The following is an 8946-nucleotide window of genomic DNA, read 5'->3' on the forward strand; positions in this document are numbered from 1 at the left end:
ACTACTAATAGCCTATTGTCGACCGGAAGCCTTACAATAACATAAACAGCTGATAAACACATATTTTGTACGTTATGTGTATTATATACTGTATTCTTACAATAAAGTAAGCTAGAGAAAAGTTTATTAAGGAGAAGAAGAATACATTTACAGTATGTATTGAAAAAGTCCGTGTGTAAGTGGACTCACACCATTCAAACCTGGATTATTCAAGGGTCAACTGTACCGTGGTTTCTGTTTTTTCCAATGTGTCTTTTTTTTTAATTTATTCTTTTCAGATGTAGCCCTGCCTTGTTGGAAAGATCCACAAAGGTTCAGACTTCCTTTTCTGGTGGCCTGCTGGCCAGTCAGTTCTGGGCGGGGTGGCAAAGTCACTTTCTATAGCCTTGCTATGTAGCATTTGCCAATTTCTATGGTGTAAATGCTTCTGCCATGGCTGATGTCAGGCTGGCAACTTGATGTCACGCAGAGGTGGGAATTGGGATTGGGCAGGCTGCAGCACACCCTGAAGAGTGTCTGAACCCCCAAGGGACTGTTGAGCTCAGGGTCCCTGGGCCTTCAGAAGCACAACACGCTGGCGACAGTTTGGCCCTTCATAAACACTGCCGTGGGGTCTCTCAGAGCAGCCGCTCTGTGGTACGGCCGGTCCTGTGACTAAGTCCCCTCATCGCCCCACTGCAGCTGCCGAGGACCGGTGGGAATTACGCAGAACCAAAGAGTAGAGTCACGGCCACTATGAGCTGATTAAAGACCCTGGTTACCGGTGGTCAAGACCGGTTTCGACTCTGGAGTGTGCATTCTCTAATTCTTTTATTCCTTTTTTTACAGTTATTTTTCCAGTCTAGCCTGATCCCATAAGGTTATTTGAAAAGCATTGAAACCTGAAACCATCCGTTTTGGGGAAATTATTAAGAGCACTTTGATCATATAAGTATGTCTCGTTTTATATCCATCATACCTAAGCGAACTAGTAAGTCTCATTTCTACCTCTGACTGCTCCAGGATCTATTAGTAATTTGATATGAAATGCTTAAACCAGTGCGTTGGAGGAATTCTAACGCGCATATTGGAGACATCATATGTATGCAAAAATATGACCGTTGACTTGCAGTCAGGTATGTGAGAAAGGTAATAATACTACCCACCTCACAGGGTTGTTAGAAAGAGGAAAGGAGCTAATAGGTGTCACTTAGACGCGCAGTAGGTGCTTTAGAATTGTTTGTTTAACAAATACGAACAAATAAATATGACTTTTTAAAATCGAGAACTTAAGAGGTCTTTGACTTGGGAGACGTGGTCAGATATCGCCCTGCACTGTAAGTGGAAATCGTGGCATAATCAGATAATTTCTCCCTTGCGTTTCTTTTTTTCACGAAAGCTTTTGTCATTGTTGCATTTCAGTGAAACCAGACACTCGCGGTGACTCTGCCTTCTGAGCTGGGCTCCGGGGGGGCCGCACGGTCACCGCGGCCCGTCGGCATGAGCTCTCACCGCTACAGTTTATGACCTGCTTCATGCAGCTGCTCTCTCTGCATGATTTACAGGGCCTTGGCTCCAGCCCTTCCGAATGTGGGCACCAGCAGGCCGCCACGTGCAAAAGCATTTTCCTATGTGCACGACCGCACAGCACAAACCTAAATGAGGTGGCCCGTTCGCTCTGGGCTCCACGGTTCCCTCCAAAGGCCAGGTGATGGTTTGGCCTCAGCAGCCCCTGCTCGTTGGATTCAGGATTATAAATCAGGGGTCTCGCATCGATGGGTGAAGAGGCCGGAAGACATCTGTCTGGCAGCGGGAAGAAAGGGGGCGCTTGCAGCCACGGGGCTGACTACAAGCTCTGAGGCTCCCCGGAGTGGGAGGGCTGAGATAAAAGGCAAAGGCAAACGTTAAAGATGCTGGAGCCGCATTTTCCAGAGCGTCTCTTCATCCCACTGCGAATTGATCTGCAGCCCTGGCTTTCATCAACTGCGTAATACCTCAGAGTCAGCCGGGAAAGACAGCCTGACATCTCGTACTCACCAACAATTAGGAGGCGGATCGGGGAGGCCTGCCCTGCCTCAGGATGGAGCTTTGAGGGCGTGTGCGTCCTTCCAGAGGCACTCAGAAGGGGTTCTTGCCGAGAAATTGAATCCAGTTTCTTCCTCCTGTGTTTGTTTTGCAACCCGCCCTCGGAAGGGAAAGCCGACCTAGAAAAGCAATAATTCTCCAAGGTGCAGCACTTCGATTAAGAGACGGAGACACCCAGAGGGGCCGAGTGCTTCGGGAGGAGCCCGCGGCAGATTGATGGATGCTCAAGAATGCTGCCTTCGAGGCCTGGAATTGCTGATTTATGTCTATTCGCGTATCCTGGAGCACTTGACTCGGGCATTCCTTAATCATGATTACATGACCACTTTCATTTGGGGAGTCGGGGTGAATGGGTCTGTTTAGCTGGTTGAGTTCCTATAACTTCACTCTTTAGTACAATGCTTTGGGCTAAAGCATCTTTGCAAACGGAGAACAGTTTCCATCCAGTCCCCTGTGCCTCTCTTCTCTCGTCCCACAAAGAGCCTCCTTGGCTGTTCTTAACGTGTCAATCATTTTCCTCCTTCGAGCCTGAAATCGCCCAGGTTCTGTGCACCTTGCTCCCAGGTGTATTTCATTGAGGGCCGTTTGATTGAACTCAGCTCAGCTGTTTGGTTTACCAAAGGAGAAGGGAAATCAGTGTATTCCCCAGGATTAGCCAAAGGCATTTCTTTTTCATTCATTTGTTTCACTCAGAGGACATTTCCTTAGCACCTACTATGTGGCAGCTCAATGCTAAGCAGGAAAGATTCGGGGAGAAAAAGAAGCCTTTGCCTTTTCACATGAACCCACAGCGTAGCTGGGGAGACGGGTGAGGAAAGCGGTAATTACGCTTGAGTGAATGGCCTTGAGAAAAGGCAGCTGGGAAATAACGCTTCCAGGGGAGAGGACTCGAGCTGAACATTAAAGGAGAAATGAAAGTTTAGCGAGTGGACTGGGGAGCCAGCTTAGGCACAGGAGGGAACTCGGCTTATCCCAGGAGCTGTAGGTATCCTGGGCTGGATGGAGCATGCGGTGGTGGCAGCGGCTGGTGACTTAGATGGTCCTACATGGCATGTGGTGACATGGGATGTGCTGCTCTGAACTCCCTTCAAGAATGGTCTTACCTCCCCAACTTGGGTCCGCCTCAGCTTTTGAGCCAAGGACACGCTGTCCTTGGGGTTGCCCCAGCCAATGGCTGAGCAAGGAGGCACAAGTTCCCAGGTACTGTCACCCACCTCGGGGCTGTCCATGTTCTGGGCTCATCTACAGCCCCCCTGGCACAAGGGGTGGAGAGAGTTTGAACACAGTGCCACTCACAAACACACCCTGCCTATTATTCCTTTAAAAATTCAGATGGGGACTGTGTCACTATGATGCTACTAGACAAGCCATATTATGGAATTGGACTGTCATTTGAATCCAATAACCAATCGATTTAACTCAATTAACCAGTCTGACTTTTTCTTTTGATTATTGCTGAATTAAGTGGTTCTACTAAATTTACTGGTGCCCTGGTGTCTTACAGACACAAAGTTATATCGGTACGCTAAAGCCATTTACATCAGTAAACTACAGAGAGTACGGCATTTACGAGATAAGGATAGCGAATTATTTTATTTCAAAGGATCCATATATTAAGCCAACTTACTCTAAAAATTGGTAACTAAAGAAAAAATGTTTGGCCATTCATCAGAGCTACACACTAGCCCTGATTTTAAGGGGAACTCTTCCTTAGGAAAGAATGCTAATTAGTAAATATCAACTAAAAGATCACATTAGAAAACCACCATTTTGTAACCATGAATGAAATATTCGATTCGGTCGAGAATCACCAACGGACGATTCAGGGAAGAGTTGATGGAGAACCTGATAATCTCCAGATGCAAAGTCTTGCCCCACAAATGACTTGCGGGTCACAAAGTGAAAGATTACTTTACAAAGGAGAGAGATCTGTGGGTACCCTCTTACAGCAGGCATCAATCCTCACATCACTAAGAGTGGGGGAACGTGGCACCCACGTGATGCGATGTGGTTTCTTGGCAAAAAATGTTTACCCTGAAAGTGACTGATCTTTACGCCCTAACTGCCAGCGTACAGGAACAAGGGGTAGTGGATTGCCTGTGAAGACAACAAATGTGATGCAGGCTATGAAGGAATATATTCTTGTTTTTGAAGGGATGCTTGCTAATGTGCATAGTAATAGAGTGGCATGACTACATCATCGTAGTAATGTCTATAATTTATTTTAAATTACATCAACAATAACAACAAAAGATTGCCACAAATAACGGCATAATACTAACAACTGTTCAATCTGAATGGTGAGTATATGGTCGTTTGTTATACTACGTTCTCTTCTGCATGTCTGAACTTTTTCATAATATAAAGTAAAAAAGAGAGATGCTCAAGACAAAAAAATTTAAATGAAAGCGTCTAGAGAATTTATCCACTTTTTTTTTTTTACCAAGTATTTTAATGGTTCTGTGTAGAAAGTTGCATATTCTAAGGGATTTTACGCAAGTTTAGAAACAATTCGAGTTGGAAAAACAAGCCATTCATGGAACAGAATGCACGGCATGCTCCCTATAACACCCTTCCTGTAACATATTAATAAGAATAATTATGTCGGGGTGCTTACAATTATAGAAGTTCGTAGTTTTTAAAACCTTCTCCACTATCTCTCGCAATGCAGAGTTTATTTGCTGTAACGCAAAGGTTTTGCGGCCATTGTTCTTGTGTCACGATCTCTGACACGGTCAGTGGTGTTCAGAGTGGCAGAGAAGAGCCCAAGGCAATGTGTCCTTCGATGTTCAGAGACAAGCAGAATTGGTTCTGACTCCACTTCTGAGGTGATGAACCCCAGGGTTCAGGTTCAGGTTTGGCGTTGGAAGGTTTCCAGCAGTCGGCGGGGGAGACGCCTGAGAAGGAGTGAACTTCAAACCCCATCGCGGACTGAAAAGATGGAGCTTCTTGGAATGGAATGTCTCTTGGAGCTGAAGAACGGACTGTTACCTCCAGGTGCCCTGATTGATGCTGAAGGACCCTGCCAAATTCCATCCTCCAGCCTGGAAATTCCAGGATAGTGCTGGTACCGGTGAGTGACATTTTCTTGGAATGTCACCAGGAGTTATAAAGTGCTCTCCATACCCCTACGTGTCTCAAGGTATGAAGGGTAAAGGTCGACATATAGAAAATTTAAATGATCCTATAAACATCACTGTGGATTGAAATAGGAAGAATCTGCAAAGGACAGCGTCTCGCTGAGTGGTCTCAAGCCCAGTCTTAAGGACTCCCTCCGCCCTCAGTGAAATCAGATACAGCCAGGAGATTGCCAAGTCGAGCCTGCAGTGAAGCACAACAGGCTTTGTTTTATAAGCGTCTCTTTATGATTCTGTAATCTGCAGCATACAGGGGGACCTTTTGCAGTTCTGGTGCCGACGCTCCCTGGGCTTGTTATCCAGGCTTTTACTGCCCTGGTTGGGTTTGTTTTGTTTTGTTTGGGGGCTGCTATGTAATTCCAGCCCTGGTGTCATCCACTTCTGCGTAGGGGGCTTGTATGGGTTGTATGTGAGTGAAGAGGACATGCTCCTCAAACGGCAGGGAGCACCCCAAGGGCACACCGTACATCCTTCAAACTCTGCATAAGGCGCTGTGGTGACCCACCCTCTGCAGGGGCTGGGCTCAGAGCTGCTTCTTCAGCCACAGAGCTCCACACCCTCACACAGGTCCCCACGGTGACCAAGGATTGAGAAGGACTTGGTCTTCTCGGCACCTCACTTAGCTGACACAAAAAATTTATTACCAGCCCTCTAACATTATACGGCACTAAATGAAAGTTGGCATTGTTCTTATCAGCCTAAGAATTATCAAGCCTGGCTAAATTTATTTTTCTATACATAGCAAGTGTAGAGAATTACGATTGCTTTTTAAACAGATGCTTTGGAAGAAACTGGTCAAAACTATGGGCTCCAAAGTCAAGAACTTTGATTCAGATCTGGACTCTGCTACTTATTAACTGTGTGACCTGGCAAACAACTGAATCTTAGCCTCAGTTCCCCTATTTTGGAATTAGATCTAATGATGATGCTAATTTCATAAGGTCTTGGAGAGGAATGAGTGAAGTGATGCATATAAATTGCTTAGTTTGGTTCCTGGTAAACAGTTGGTGCTCCCTAAATGATGGCCATTATCATTTCCAATCTTGCTCCTCCCTGCTCCATGCCAAAACTGAGGATGTGATTTACGAAGGGACAACTGGAGGGTATTTTAAAACTACCTCTACTATACATGTACAGGAAATACACTGTAAGAATTGGAGGAAAAATGATGGTACTAGGTATTAGCAGTTGCCGCAATTTGAAAAGTAAACAGACAAAGGGGTGAATTATAAGTAGTTGCGAAGTCTTGGGGGCCAGCCTAAGTCTGGGTGTTATTTATTTAGAAGCTTAACCACAGAGTTTTGAAATTTTGCAGTTGATATGAAAGATTTGTTATATGAACTTTCCTCTGTACAAATCATCCCCCTCAAAACTATCGCTACCACCACCACAGCGCTAAAAACTTTAGAAGCAAAGACGTGTTAGTAGATGGTTAAAACAATAACACCCATGTTTCTTAATTTATTTACTACCTAATTAGCCTTAAGTTGTTGATTTTATATCAATAAAACCCTAAGGATCTATAAAATTACTAGAATTACATGAATTTAGCAAGGTCATAATTCAGAAAGTCAGTCCACAAATATCAGTTATATTTCTATGTGCCTGTAATAAATGTTTGAAAATGAAATTTTGAAAGTCAGTACCAGTTACAGTGGCATTCAGAACTTTAAATACCTAGGAATAAATCTACAGAAAGATGTATAAGACCTCTACATAAAAACTACAAAACATTTCTGAGAAGAATTAAAGAGACCTAAATAAATGGAATGTTTCTTCACAAAATGGAAGACTCAATATTGTTAGGATGTCTATTTTCCCTAAACTTATGTATTGGCTCAACACAATCTCTATAAAAATTCCAGCAGGCTCTTTTTTTTTTTAATAAAGACATAAATGAGCCAATTCCAAAAGGATCTATAATATCCAAAATAGTTTTGAAAAGAAATACAAACTTGGAGGACTTACACTATGTGATTTCAAGATAAATTATAAAGCTACAGTAGTCAAGACAGTAGGATATTGGGATAAAGATATACTTATAAATCAATTGAATAAAATAGAGAGTCAATCAATAGACTGACACGTAGACCATCACTCGATATTCTACTAGGTTGCCAAAGTAATTCAGTGGAGGAAAAAAGTCTTTGTAATAAACATTGCTAGAACCGAAAATGCCATATTGATACAATGGAATACTATTCAGCAATGAAAAAGAATGAACTATTGATACACCTAACAATCGATGATTCTCAAATACAATATGTTAAGCAAAAGAAGCCAAACTCAAGAGAATAAATACACTTTGATTCTGTTCATAAGAAATCCAAATAAAGACAAAAATAATCTATATGTATCCATTTATAAATAAGTCAGGAAGTGATAAGGGGAGTTGAAGTTGACTGAATAGAGGTTCCGATGTGATGAAAATGTCCTATGTCTTGTTTTGAGTGGTGATTACCAAAGTATATACAATTCTCAAAGTTCGTTGAACCAACACCTAATATTTATACAATAAAGTATATCTAAATAAAATGTTTAAAAAAAAGAAGTGAAAGATCATTAGAGGGAGAAATGTTTACTTAGTGAACCGCTCTCTTCTCCTATCTGTTCTGCCTTTCTCTGCATGCTTTTGCAAAGAACCCATGTGTTATGATGGTATGGGTCATTTTGTATGACTTCTTAAATTGTAACCCAATTTAAATCTTTAGAATCCTTTTCATGTGAAATTGTTTTGAGTAATGAAAACACAATAGAATGCTTTATACTCTTCGTGGTGGAAGAGCTTCTAACACAAAGAAACTAGCTTTTCCACTTAACCTAAATGACACGGTTTGATTGAATTTTTTTATGTTCTGTTGAATTTCCAGAGGACACAGAAAATGGAAGTCTTTAAAGCCAGTTCCCAATTCTTTGCTTCCTGTCCCTGTACCCCTTCCCCAACCCCTCATCTTTAGTTACCGGTAGAGACAATTTTAAGGAATAAAGTCGTATTTAAGAAGAAAAATCAAACTGAAAAACAGACATCTCGTTCTCTCCCTAAGAATAAAAATGGGTGGACCATATCACCCATAGACCACATCCCTATAGATTTCTCTCTACCACGTTCTCTTTTAATAGAATTGAAGTTTCTACTATTGCAAGTGAATCTAGATTACCATTGCTGGTCATGCTGTTCGTTTGCTTTCTCATCTGCCATCAGGCGATGTACAGGTGCCCCTTCGTTTACTGCTGGTTTCCCCCTTGGGTCTATCAGCTGTAACTGACTCTGATGCTTAGTGATGTCAAACTATGATAATGAGCCAAGAATCACATGATCACATTATGATCACACGAATCGAGTCCGTACTATACGCCGGGCACTTGCTTATGTTAATAATTATCCCCACAACTGCCCTATGAGGTAGGACCATTGTTATCCCCATTGCACGGACAAGGAAACTGAGACACAGAAAGGTTGCATAACTTACATCTTATAAGTGGCAGAGCTGGGGGTCTGAATCCAGGTGGTTTGTGCCCAGAATCCCTGTTCTTAGCCACCATCTCGTGCAACCTCGCTTATGTTTTAGCAAAAGGGAACACATGAAACCATGGCAGGTAAGGCTGTTGTTGGTGCTACCCGGTAATGAAGACAGTCTGGGGAGTGGGGACGTTGTTTGCGGGAAGTACCAGTAATATTTATTGGCATAGACAGACACTCCTAAACACAATTCTTGTGATTTCATAGGCGTTTATGGTCTTGAAC

Source organism: Pteropus medius, unplaced genomic scaffold (assembly GCF_902729225.1).
Source record: "Pteropus medius unplaced genomic scaffold, Ma_sr-lr_union100, whole genome shotgun sequence".
NCBI lineage: Eukaryota > Metazoa > Chordata > Mammalia > Chiroptera > Pteropodidae > Pteropus > Pteropus medius.